Source organism: Miscanthus floridulus, chromosome 10, assembly GCF_019320115.1.
Source record: "Miscanthus floridulus cultivar M001 chromosome 10, ASM1932011v1, whole genome shotgun sequence".
Lineage (NCBI taxonomy): Eukaryota > Viridiplantae > Streptophyta > Magnoliopsida > Poales > Poaceae > Miscanthus > Miscanthus floridulus.
In genome coordinates this window covers 22,364,837-22,379,329 of record NC_089589.1, presented here as the reverse complement: position 1 = coordinate 22,379,329, position 14,493 = coordinate 22,364,837, and the positions used below count along the sequence as shown (strand labels likewise).

At 41.2% G+C, this 14,493-nt stretch overlaps 1 pseudogene; it reads left to right on the top strand.

Moving 5' to 3' along the window:
* The first annotated feature begins 229 nt into the window (after positions 1-229).
* On the top strand, positions 230-13,639 carry LOC136486353 (putative disease resistance protein RGA4; annotated as a pseudogene).
* Positions 13,640-14,493: the final 854 nt, after the last annotated feature.

Genomic DNA, 14,493 nt, shown 5'->3' with positions numbered 1-14,493 from the left:
TACCGGGGGGCCAGGCTCGCTCGACCAGAATCCGGCTTCGGCTTCGGTTTCGGTTTCGGTTTCGGGGTCACCTTCGGAGTCGTCTCCTCGTCGGACGCCAAAGTTTTCCTCAAGCAGATTGAAACCGAGTGGGCCCGTTATTGGTTGGCAGTAGCAATCATTCAACTAGTCTACTGTTTTTCTGTGACTACTGAAACGCTGGAAAGGACATTTGCAGCAATGGCGATGTGCTGGTATCAACGCGTCCCCGTGACGTGGTGCGGTCGGCACACAGTTCAAATACATCACTGTTCGTTCTGCTGATCGATCCGTCCACTCTCGTCTCCGGGCGCGAGAGCCTCGGATCGGAAGGAGGCAGCTGCGAGCTTGCGAACTCGTCGATCGTTTTGCAGTCCTGCTCGGTAACTGTAAGCACTTCTGCTCCATCTGTCTGTTTTTCTTTTATTTGAAATAATGAAAAAGAATGACCCTCCCTTAGAGGTCGTATTCAGCCAACCAACCACTGACGAATAATAAGCCATTCGTTTTTGCAGAGTTGATTGCATCCATTCGTTGTGATTCAAACCCAACTTTCATTTTTTTGTTTGGCGAAGATACCCATCATCGTGGTCTTGATCGGTAACTGTGTAAGCAGTAACCACCCAATATTGATTCAGCACTTCTCCTCGAGCTGTTTCTTTTTCTTTTATTTCAAATATTGACCCTCCCTAGAGATCGCATTGAACGAACCACTGACGAATGCCGAACCAATGTCCATGTTCGTCGTCAAAATCAAGCACTCGAAGTTGGAAAGTCACGCAAAGACGATGGAAGTTAGATGGAAAGCGGAGTGAAGAAACTTGATGTGCGATGTACGTATTCATAATAACTAGTATAGTGCCCGTGCTAACGCTACGGTTTCATTTTAGGGATACACATGAAAACAACGAAATGACAATATTTTTACGGAATTGTATATGACTATGTATATACTCTGAAAAACACTCATGCATAGCAAGACATGGTACAGCGCCCGTGTTAACGCTACGGTGGTGTCTAGAAAATAAATCACAAAACTAAAATAAATCAACTTATGAAAGAAACACAAATTCACAAACAAATGTTCTAGCTATTAGTATATTTCCCAGTACAAACGTGATGCATCAGAATTCGAAGAGTCGAAGCTGCAACCTGCGCATCAATTAAAGACGCGAGGAATTAATAGGACACTGCATTGAAACCAAAGGTAAAAAACAAAAATACCCAATCTTTGGGATAGAAACCATCTTAATAAGACATAGTAAGCTTAGAGCCCTCTCTCCTCTCTCCACCACCTCAGCATTCAACCTGCTTACAGTTAATTTATTAAGAGTACTCCACAAAATCCTCAAAGTAAATTGTGTTATTCACCTTTTAAATTACTGTTGTAAAATGGCACTCAGAATCAACGTACTGTTTTCAAAGTTCCTTTATTTAAATTGAACCACCAATCTGGCGAAAGGAACCTTGAGAGGAGCCTGTTGTCGTTTGTGATGTGTGCTGGTATCAACGCGTCCCCGTGACGTGGTGCGGTCGGCACACAGTTCAAATTCATGCAGACTTTTATTTTCACCGGCTAAAGTTTCGTACGTTTAGACAGAGTATTAAATATAGACTAAAAATAATTAATTTTATTGAGACTAATTTACAAAATAAATTTATTAAACCTAATTAGTCTATGATTTAATAACGTTGTGCTATAGTAAACATGTGCTAATAACGGATTAATTAGGCTTAATAAATTCGTCTAGTGGATTACTGAGGATTAATTAGGCGAGGCCCGTTTTTAGAGCCTCGTTGGCAGGGCTCCTACAGGGGCTTCAGCTCCGGCTCCTACAGAAGTTGTGCCAAACGCCTGTTTTGAAAAGGACTCCGCATGGGGAGCCGGTTAAGAGCCGGAGCTATTTTTTGTCTGCGCAGGAGAAGTCTCAAAAATGAGCTTCGCGCGGCTTTAGCTCGTCCAGAGAAGCTGCTTCTTCAGAGAAGCTAAACCCGAAGCCATTTTTAGAGAAGCCAGAGCCCTACCAAACGGCCCTTAATCACCCATGCTTCTTTTGCGTTTGCCTTTTTTTTAATCGTTCAGAGGTAGTAGTAGTACAGGGTCTTGTTTAGATTGAGGTTAGGAATCAGTATTTGGCACTGTAGCATTTTCGTTTGTATTTAACAATTATTGTCCAATCATGGCCTAACTAGGCTCAAAAGATTCGTCTCGTAATTTTACAATCAAACTGTGTAATTAGTTATTTTTTTTATTTACATTTAATACTCCATACATGTGTCCAAAAATTTAATGTGATGAAGAAAGAGTGAAAAAACTTGCAATCTAAATGAGGCCCAGCTGTCCTCTCCCCTCCGTCGTAGGCAGTGTGTGTATAAAACATGCGGGCCTCCTCCGCTTCTACGCGTCTCTCTATCCCCATCATCTCGCTTTCATTCATTCATGTCACACACATCACTGTTCTGCTGATCGATCCGTCCACTCTCGTCTCCGGGCGCGAGAGCCTCGGATCGGAAGGAGCCAGCTGCGAGCTTGCGAACTCGTCGATCGTCTTGCAGTCCTGCTCGGTAACTGTAAGCACTTCTGCTGGATCTGTCTGTTTTTCTTTTATTTGAAATAATGAGAAAGAATGACCCTCCCTTAGAGGTCGTATTCAGCCAACCAACCACTGACGAATAATAAGCCATTCGTTTTTGCAGAGTTGATTGCATCCATTCGTTGTGATTCAACCCCAACTTTGATTTTTTGTTTGGCGAAGATACCCATCATCGTGGTCTTGATCGGTAACTGTGTAAGCAGTAAGCACCCAATATTGATTCAGCACTTCTCCTCGAGCTGTTTCTTTTTCTTTTATTTCAAATATTGACCCTCCCTAGGGATCGCATTGAACGAACCACTGACGAATAAGCCATTCTTATTTGCAGAGCTGATTGCAGCCATTCGTTTTGATTCAAACCCCATCTTTAACTTCTTCCGTATTTGTTCGGCGAAGATACCCATCATCGTGGTTTCCAGTTATCCAAAAATTGTATGTCGCCCCCTTCCTCTCTTCCGTTCTGGTTTGCTTCATTCATCTGCTTCATCTGTTGATCCAATCATCCCCTCTGTCGATCTATTCTCAGGGGGCACAGGTCCGATCGGTGCCAGGTGACAGCTGCCAGCGAGCGAGCTCGTCGATCGTCTTGTTCTGTAATTGTAAGCACTCCATATTCAGCACTTGTCGATCTGTTTCTTTTAAAAAAATAAATAAATAATCTTAACTAGTCCCTAGAGGTCGCATTGGACCAGCCACCGATCATTTTTTGAGATATAAAGGGCCGATCATAAGCTATTCGTAATTTCAGAGTTGATTGCAACCATCTGTTGTATGGTTTCCAGTTATACAAAAGTTCCATGTTGTCCCCATCTCTGTTCCATTCGGGTGTGGTTGCTTCATCTGTTGATTTTTATAGGGATTTTTGTCCCCAGGACACTCAGAAAGAGTGGATTTGCGCACAGCGCATTGTACTCAATGAAAAACATTAGTTTTGTCCACGACACACCATGCCCAGTCAAAGGACCATATTGCCCTTGACACTCTCTTCCCTTCGACTCATTTCCACATTGGACCATGTTTGTGGCTAAAACCGGCAATAATATCACTACTAGTTTGAGCCATGAACCGGCAATGATATTGGGTCATCACTGCTATTTTTGACTAAAAGCACCAGTGATACTATCACTACCGGTTCAAGGCTTGATTCGGCTGTGATATGAACTTAGTAACTTTCTCAAATGATGTCTGATGAAGACTATACCAAAGTTGTAGTACTCGACAAGATCTACAACTTTTCAGTTTTTGATTTAAGATCATTTGAATGTCTAAATATACACCACAAGATCTTATAGAGTTAATATCAAAGGAGTCAATATTCTCTATAGTCACAAGTGAGTGTATAGTGGTAGTTAAGGATTTCGGATGAAGAAACGACCAAAACAAAAGTTGTAGACCTTGAAAAGTTATACAACTTTATAGATCAAAACTTTTTTATTTAAAGTCGTTATGATGTCTCTCTATTTGGTTTTCAAGATTTCATAGAAGTTAATACCAAAGCAATCCATATGTTCTATAATCACAAGTGGGTGTGTAGTTGTAGTTAAGGATATCAAATGGAGAAGCGATCAAAACAAAAGTTGTAGATCTCGAAGAGCTATGCAGCTTTGTAGTTGACAACGTTTTCATTTGAAATCATCTATTCAACAAAAATTATGTTTAATTTCTCAAATTCAAAATTCGAACTTTTTAAATGGCCTCGGATGGAGAAAAACCCAGAACAAAAGGTGTAGATCTTGAAAAGTTGTGCACATTTGTAGTTGACAACTTTTTCATTTGAAATCATCTGTCCAAAGAAAATTACGGTTGAATTTCCTCACATCTGAAAATGAAATTCTTTAAATGACCTCGAATGGAGAAACGACCAAAACGAAAGTTGTAGAACTCGGAAAGTTATAAAACTTTGTAGTTGACAATTTTTCATTTGAATTCATTTCATATTTCAAATACTCATTTCAAAACCATATGACATAAAATGGAGAGGACGAATATCCCAAAAGAACACAAACGTCTTATGGTCTCAAAAAACACAAACATCTTACAGGTGGAGTGGTTAGGGGAAAAATACGCGAAGCCAGAGGTAGGGATTTCGAGCGCTAGAAGTTGATGATGGACAAATTGTAGTAGCTAGCGATGGAGCTAGAAACTTCTAGAGTCTCTCTTTGGTACAAACAAAAAAATCTCATTGCACTTCGCTGATGAGCCTGGGTGGCCCTTTGTTGTTGCTGGGCGGTGGCATCTGTATTACTGCTCAGCGGCAAAGGAGAGATCTAGTGTGCCTGGTCGAAGCCAACAACACGATTGTTGGCCACCAGAGGGGGAAAAGGAGATTAGGGACGGAGAAATAAAACGCATGCAAAGGGAATGGAGAGTGGCCCGTGGGCTAGCTAGTCATTTTATTTGCTTGGGTGTGCTGGAGACACAAAACACAAAATCATGGTGTGCTACAAACTTCCTTTTATTGTGGACAAAAATCCCTATATATAAACATTCTCCTCTACCTTGTGGTTGTGTGTGTGTGTGTTTATATTTGAAGCTGTTCAGAGTAAAACAAAAAAAATCTCTGCCACTACCAGCTCAGTTAACTAGGTGGCCATGCCCAACAATAATTAAAGTTGCCTTCGTTCACCAACTAAAGCAGCCCCAGCGTAGCCACCGCAGGCACACCTCACGTCTCCTAGCTCATGCCTCCGCTGCCGGCTAGCCGCAATCCTCGCTATCGGCCCTCAGCCCTTCAGACACCACCTACTCCCACTTCCGCCAGCGTCCGTCAAGCAGAGCAATAGCCCACACCACACCAAGCCAGAGGACAGATCCAGGCATCTCCAACCGTGCAACTGCTAGGCAAACCACGCCGGCACTTGGTCAAACGTTACGTACTTCCTGTTCTAGCCATCGCACAACAGGTCCGTTTCCTTGACGCCGGAACCGAAGGACACACACAGCATTAATTCTCTTTTCCCCGCTGCAAATCAAGGTGCATATGCCTAGTCTTTCCCGGCCCTCTCTATTTTTATTTCCATCCGCTTTCTTTCTTTCTTTCTTTCTTTCTTTCTAGTTTTTGTTGGAGATATTATACTCTTCTTCCACTCACAAATATACTCACACAAGGGTGACGACTTGAGATTGGTGTAGCTGCTTTCGATTTTTAGGTGCCCAAGTATATAATATTTCAACATCATCCATAGATCAAACTTCATCATATTCTCGTCTGCTAGCTACTCATTAATTTGTTAACTCCGTTATCGTTTTAGCTTGCTACTATGCGCCAGATCTGGTACCAAAAGTACTCAGTTATCATTTAAATGTGATTATTCTATTACCCATCTACTGTTGCAGTGTTCCCTTTTGAATAATAGTGCCAAGGTTATAGGGGCCTCGGTACTTTTACCATCAAGATTACCTTTCCTTTAAAACGAAACACGTAATTTTTTATCTAATTTCGATTTTGTAGATACCGAAGCAGCAAAAATGGCGGTGGTACTGGATGCTTTAGCATCCTACCTCCAAGACATGTTGTTGGAGATGGCTAAAGAAGAGGTGCATCTGCTCTTAGGTGTTCCCGATGAGATAAAAAAGATGGGGATGAAGCTTGGGGACCTTAAGAGGTTCCTCGCCGATGCTGACAAGAGGAACATCAGCGACGAGAGTGTGAAATCATGGGTGAGAGAGCTTAGGAATGCCATGTATGATGCTACCAACATCCTTGATTTGTGCCAGCTCAAGGCAATGGAACGGGGTCGAAGCTGTGATACGGGCTACTTCAATCCCTTGCTCTTTTGTATGAGGAATCCTCTCCATGCTCATGACATCGGTAATCACATAAAAAGTCTTAATGAGAGGCTAGATGACATTGAGAAGCGTAGCAAAACCTTCAACTTCATTAACCTTGCATCTTATGGGGACAACACAAAAAAGGTAGAATCCTCCCTTCGCACTAGGCGTGAGACAACAGGGGAGGATGAGTTAGGTGTGGTTGGTGAGAAGATTGAGGAGGACACAAGAAATCTTGTGGATTTGCTCACGAAGAAGGACAAAAATGTACATGAACACAAAAATGTTATGGTTTATGCTATTGTGGGAGTAGGAGGGATTGGCAAAACCACCCTTGCCAAGAAGATCTTTAATCATGACTTCATCAAACAAGAGTTTCAAAAGAGAATATGGTTGAGTGTCAATCAAGAATTTAGCGATGCTGATCTATTAGAGAGAGCTATCACTGAAGCACAAGGAAACCATCAAGCACCAAGAAACACAAAGGCCGCACTAGAGCGAACCCTTAAGGAAGCCTTGAAGGACTGCAAGACTTTATTGGTGATGGATGATGTCTGGGACCACCATGCATGGGAGGGTGTCCTCAAAACTCCATTATTAAGCGTCCTAGCTCAAGGTAGTTGTGTCCTCGTTACCACAAGACATGACATGGTCGCCAAAGGCATGATGGCGGAGGTGCCCTACCACCATGTCAACAAATTAGAGCAAGAAGATGCCTGGTCTTTACTCAAGAAGCAGGTTCGTATAAGTTAATTTATAGCTTTATTTTGTTACACATTCATGCATGCGTATTTGCTACACTATCTATTCAGATGTTGGTAATCTTGCGCATTTTCTTCAGATTTGCTTTACTATCTATTTATAAAATTGTGTCTTGAGAGGAATCATTTCATTCATCAACCTAAACCTATAAAATGATGTGGCACTCTTAGAAACCACAGAAAGAAAATTTACACTGAAGATGCCCTTATGCGCATGGTTGCACAAAATAGTTATTTGTTTTAGCATTAATATTAGAATTCTAGGGTCTGTAAACCACTTTCAAAACACTACTACACAAACATTATCACTGCTTGCTTGAAAACCACCATCACCACCGGTTTTGCGATTCGGCGGTGATGCTCACCTTCATCACCACCACATTGAAACCGATATTGAAAGTTGAATAAAAATAATTAAAAAATACACATGTCATGTATGCCTGCAGTCGTCCATGATGGTCTACACTAGCTGCCCCTAGCGGCCAGGATTGTGACATCGAGGTCCATCTCTATGTTGGGCGGCGTCCGCCATGCTGCTGAGGGCCATGGGTGGTGTCTGCCCCCGCGCCGATGGCAGATCTGATCTTAGGGCCGCGGTGCTACAGTGGGATTGAGAGCGGGCCCAGAGGGAGTGCTGGTGAGGCAGAGAGGGGGCGGAAGGAAGTGCTCTAGTAAGGGAGAGAGAGGTGGTCAATTGGTGGGGTGTCGGTGAGGGAGTGAGAATGGGCTAGGGTTTCTGGCCGGCTATATACTCAAAACTGGTTTTCACTGCCACAAATGGTGGTAAAAGCCATTTTTATCAACGGTTCAATTATCGGAGGTGATATATTTTTACCGATGTTTCTAATAGAATCAAAATAGTGTTGGCGAAATCCATTTCTATAGTAGTGAAATGTCATTAAAGAATCATGAACACAGAGCATGATAAAGAACAGGCGAAATAAAATCCTAAAAGGACTAAGCGTAAACTACAAACAATAATAAAGTTAGTAACATGTAGTAATATTTTTTTAAAAAAAATTCTTACATTACACAAATGACTGTAGGTGCTTGTGAAGTTTGGTAAGAGCTCATGTACAAGCATTATTACATTGTTACTAATACTTGTGGTCGCAACTCTATAGATTTTTTTGAGAGCCGCAACTCTTTAGATGGTCATGAGATTAAGATTTCTAAACTTTTACTCTACTGTATCCTTTTGTTGCAAAGGGCGTCTGGTGCTTAGGTTTAATATCTCCAAGACCAAGTGCCATCCTCCACGGTCTGATAAAGAATCAGCAATTTATAGCCTGTACTATTAAAGCCAATCAGGACTGGACATTACTGTTTAATGATGGGAATGTTAGGCTTTCTCTTGTTGCCTAATTTATTTTGTTCTAGATTTTCAGAAGTCCTATTATTCGGTGATAGGAGTGTAACTTTTTAAATATCTCATCGAGTTAGACATTAAAATAACATATAACATATGTAACTTTTATCCTTTTCTCTAACAACCTTTTCAAACTATTATAATTTTACTAGATCCTGTAAACATGTTAAAATAAAATCAATGATTTAAAGTTCTATTCTGAACATGGTGTAAAAAGTTAGGAAAAGTACTCACGGGGCCTTTGGCATATATCCTGATTGACAGGTTTTACTATAGACACTTGAGTAATTGTCCATGTAACTTGCCTCACTTGTCTCATCTCTAGAATGGTTAAAAAGCTAAGGATACAAGGGATATCACATTAGGCTTACCTGCATCCAAGAGAGTATGAATAAGGGAGAAAAACGTAGCTTCTTCAGGTCAAGATGTGCAGACTTTAAAAACCTTTCCAGTTGGATCCTAATAATTGACTTCCGTCCATTCGTTTTTCTACCAGGGGTGTTTGGTCCTTTTATGAATAATCTCATGATAAGTTGCAACGAAATTGAACATATAGTGTCAAATTGGAATAAAAAAATAAACCAAATGTCACAAAGGAACGAATTTATTTTCTAGGATCATATACCCAATCTTTGGGTTTCAAATGAGGACTAGCATCATGTAGGCTTGTATTGGGACCGATTAGTTAATTACTGAACCATCAGCAGGGACAGATGTTCGTTAAAATAAATCCTCTGGTTTCTCTGGTTCCTTCTTTCACCTTCAACCTGGCCGATAGCAGGACCAATTTCTGACAACATCGTGGCTGTATAGTTTGCATCCTCCATGATCCATGCTATACATTTCGGTTATTAACATAAAGTTGGGTTAATATATCGAACATACATACATTAGGATATTTTTAGTTAATAGATCATCAAGTGCTAAACTGTTACTTAACAAACCACATATAAATGACACTGATAATTTATTTTAAATTACATTACTATGGCATGACAAAAAAGTTTATAAGTTTTTATTTCAAATAATTTTATAAAATTTGACTCAAATACTATGTCATATCAACACTGGTAATTTAATTTTGATTATTCTATATTTTTATAAAAATAATACTTCTACTACATATACAATTTTCGAATGTAGCAAGTTCAAAATCTTAGGCCCTGTTTGGATGCCGATGTATTTTTGGAGTTTTAGAAAAATACCATGCTTTTATGAAATACTTTGATTTTATTAGAGTTGTATGAAGTGTTTTGATGCAACAAATTTTATGGTTTTGAAAACCAGAGTTTTGCTAAATTTGTAGTCTCTTTAGAGTTTTATAAACTCATATCTAGACCTCTTTGTTGCTAAATCATGGTTTACCACATCTATAGGCTCTAAAATCGTTGTTTCTTAATACTACGTCTCTTAATAATACAACATCCAAACATGGCCTTAAGTGCCTTAGTGCAGGCTGACATGATAGTTCATACCATTATTAATAGGCAAGTGGGTAGCATAGGACCTAGCACTACCGCAAACACAGGCCATCATTGTCGGACCATCATTGCTGGTTGCTTTGGAACCGGTAGTGATAGTACAACTGACAGTGATAGATGAACTTTCACGAACGAATCGAACTTTCACGAACGAATCGTGGCTACAAGTGATAGTGACAGGCAGTGTACTATCACTACTGGTTATAGCCACGAACATGCAGTGAAGGACCACCCGTCGTGGCCAGTTTGTGGCTACAATCAACAGTGATAGGCTATTTTACGAAAAAAGTAATAACTTTTTCATATGATGTTTGATAAGATAAGCTTTATACGTTCAAAAAGATTTGAAACTTTGTAGTTAACAACTTTTTAATTTAAGATGGTTTACATATCAAAATATTCTATGTAAGTTCACCAATGGGATTTGAGATGGTTAATGATGTCGAATGGAGACAAAGTCAATAGTAGAGTTAGTAGTCGATGAGATCGATCTACAACTTTGCAGTTAACAACCTTTTCATTTGAGATCATTTAGAGTATCAAATATGCAATATAAGATTCAAAATTGTGTAGTTAAAAGAATAGCGTCAATTGTATAGTCACAAGTGTTGTATAGCTCTGCTGGTATAGATGTTCAGGAGAATGTTGAGATCTTGAGTTTAAATACTGTCATTGTCGGTTTCTGGCAGTGAAGATGCAGTAATCTGGGGTACATTTTGTGCTTTTTTATCACTTATCACTGTCAGTACTTGGCAGTGAGAAGTAGTCTGGCGTACTGTACAACCTTTTTTAATAAAATAAGAAAAAAATAAAATAAAAGATACGATAAATACTGGAGTGACTATAAACATCAGGTAGACGAGAGTTGGTAATGATAGTGACTGATGAGAACACTATTCTTGTACACAGAGTCACAGACGTCACCTAATTGCACCGTAGTGATATACATATACGATGATTTTTCCATCTATTTTAGTGGACTGGTACATCGGTCATACGCTTAGAACGTCGCATGTGAATTTTGCCTCTGCACATAGTATCGTTTTTTAGCACTTGATTTTGCTTCCGATTATGACCAAGTGTATTTATATCTACATATTCCATTCAATTAACAAGCTTAAGTTGCTTTGCAGGTGGTTGGAAATGAAAACAATGATGAACCAAAGGTTGATGCATTGAAGGACATTGGAATGTCGATTATAGCAGAATGTGATGGTTTGCCTCTCGCAGTCAAAGTAATAGGAGGCCTCCTCCGCCAGAAAAACATAAGGCGAAGCGATTGGACAAAGGTCCTTAATGATTCTACATGGCCAGTATCTCAAATGCCTGAAGAGCTAAACTATGCAGTATACCTGAGCTATCAAGATCTGAACCCTGAGTTGAAGTCTTGCTTTCTGCACTACGCCCTCCTCCCAAAGAACACGTTGTTCAGGTATGACCGTATTGTTGGCATGTGGATTAGCGAAGGATTTGTTCATGGAAACTCACAGGATTTGGAAGTGTTAGGAAAAGAGTTCTATGACCAGTTAATAGCTAGGAACCTTCTAGAGCCTGATCAAGGGTACATAGACCAGGAAGTTTGCAATATGCATGATGTTGTTCGCTCGTTCGCTCAGTATTTGACTAGAGATGAAGCATTGATAACTCACAAAACTGAGCCTGGCCATACCAATAACATCAACCCACAAAATGTTATTCGGTTATCACTAAAATCCAAAGAATCAGAGTCAAATGAGCTAGAGTGGAGTTCTCTACAAGCACATATATCACTGCGAACACTTATTTTAGTTGGGGAAACAAAGATCAACCCAGGTGATTCACTGTCATCTTTTCCTTGTTTGCGGACCCTACATATAGAAGATGGAAATTTTGATGCATTGTCTGAATCTTTGGTCCAACTCAAACACTTGAGGTATTTGTGCCAAGATGAAATTCTTGCAGTGCATTGACCTTTTTAATTGTAAAAGTTTGATGAAGCTTCCTGTTGGCATTGGAATGTTACGACAGCTGAGGTATCTAAGCCTTCTTAACTCAGGTATAAATAATATACCAGGGGTTTCAGTGGCCTAACTAATTTAAGGGTATTGAAGGGGTTTCCTGCCCACGTGGAGGGTGATTGGTGTAGTTTGGAAGAATTAGGACCTCTTAACCGGCTCATGTGTCTTGATATTCGTGGCCTGGAGAATGTATCTTATTCCACATTTGCTATAAAGGTTAAGCTTGGTGAAAAGGTGCACCTCAGCTATCTGTGCTTACAGTGCACTAGTGGACGTGGAGGTGCTCACCGGTTGGTGAAACAGGAAGAGCAGCAACAAATCAAGAAGGTGTTTGATGAGCTCTGCCCTCCGCCTTGCTTAGAAAATCTTACAATCGAAGGGTACTTTGGTCAACGACTTCCACGGTGGATGACGTCGACAGCAATTGTGTCCCTTGGATGCTTGAGGATTCTATTCATGGAAGACTTGCCTTATTGCATAGAGCTACCTGACAGCTTATTCCAGCTCCCCAGCTTGGAGTTCCTACAGATTAAAAGCGCCCCAGGCATCAAGCGTGTTGGGCCAGAGTTCTTACTACCACACCATCATGAGCACCCAAGCGCTATGGAGAACTTTGGTTCTGGTTTGGAAATTATTGTGGGTCTATGTCCTGCCCTGGAGAGGATCAGTAACCTGCCAAATTTGCAGAACCTCGTGATCATAGAGTGCCCAGAGTTGCAGGTACTAGAGGGTTTGCCTGCACTTCAGAAACTCGTACTGGAGGACTACGACATGAAAACACTACCTGGATACTTGAAGGACGTAAACCCAAGGGATTTACTTCTAGACTGTGATGTCTCACTGCTCGCTTCCATAGGTAAAGGGAAATCTAGCCCTGAGTGGGACAAGTTCAGCCATATCAAGCAGATCAAGGCATATGCAGAAGAAAGGAAGTGGTACGTGAAGTACACGATAGATCCTTTCAGCTTCAAGACAAACATCAGCCCCTCTGCCGACGCTTCAGGTAAATTAACACAACACTGCTGCTTTATATGTTGCATATACTGAGCACCGTTCTTGCTATTGGAGGAATATCTGGTTACTTGACTAGACGGTCCGTTTCAGGGGATGAAACAGAGGAGGTGTTATTGGACAAAATGGAGGGGAATTCATCGCGGAACAACAGAGGGAGTAACAATAAAGTATGCATGCTACTCCAAGACTATTATTATTACTACATACGTCTCTAGCACTATCGATTATAGAATGCATAAAAGACCTCGCCTGCAGGTGGAGTGCCGCATGGACAAAAAGCAGCCTTGGAGGCTGGAGCTATCATCGCTTCGGCCGAAGAAGAAGCAACGGAGCCGATTACTACGCTGCGGGTCGTCGTGAGGCAGTCAGATGTTGGACACTGCAAATAAATTCATGGTGACTAGAATGCGATGTGATGTGAATTTGTTTTTTTATTCGAATCTGTGTTACTGTGGATGCAGGTTACCACCTGAGAATACAGAGCCTTGTACATCTAATTAAGTTGTGAGTCGTCATGTTACAAAACAAATGTTATGATACAGCTTATTCCGGCTTGCGGATTCATTGTGAGCCTGAAAATGTACGTAGGTTGCCAACTAAATGTTCATATATATATGCTGCCAGTGCCATGAGAATGCAGCTTCCTAACGAGGCTCCTTTTATTTTTCAGAAATTTAAATTAGTAGCAATATAAAGGACCGAAAACGATGACCAGAGGGGAGTGAATGAGAGCCGTAAAATTTCTCTCGAAATATTTGGCCGCTGTCCCCAAATCACCGCCAAACAAGCAGACCAAAAGAAGTTCCCAATCTAAAATATCCATGCCAACTGGTGACGAGAATACTTAGATAAGTTCCTTGAATCGATGGAAAACCAACGCAAAAGATGGAACTTAAATCCGAGCACAAACGCGCAAACCACGGAACAAACAAAAAAAAAAACAGGGCTGGAAATTCGAACCTGCTAGACTGAAAATTGGGCCGGCACTTTTGACAGGCACCGGACACCACCGAAGGGCACCAGACACTGCCGAGCGGTGCACCGCACGATCAGGACCGACAGCCGAACAGAACCGAGAGAAAAACCGCACGAACGGAGATGGAGAGAGGAACAACCAGCGGTGGGTCTGCTCGCCGACGGCCAGATGCTGCGCTGCCTGTTGGAGTTGTTCCAAATTTCCTCCAGGATATAGGCCGGGCTTCTGACGGAGCGGAGCGGAGGCCTGTCGTCGGAGGCTTGGGCCGGAGCGTAGCGGTACGGTATATACACCCTTGCTAGGGTTTCGTGGAGACTTGATTCTCTTATAAGCCGTCATAGGCGTGTAACCCAAAACTCTTGAGATAGTGAGATTGTTGCTGGCTGGTGCCTGTGGTTTTTCCCCTTCACATCGGAGGGGTTTTCTACGTTAAATCGTGTGTCTCCTCTGTGGCTTGATTGTTTACTTCATATTTCTATACGTCGTTCGTAACACTGCCAATCTGAGACAGA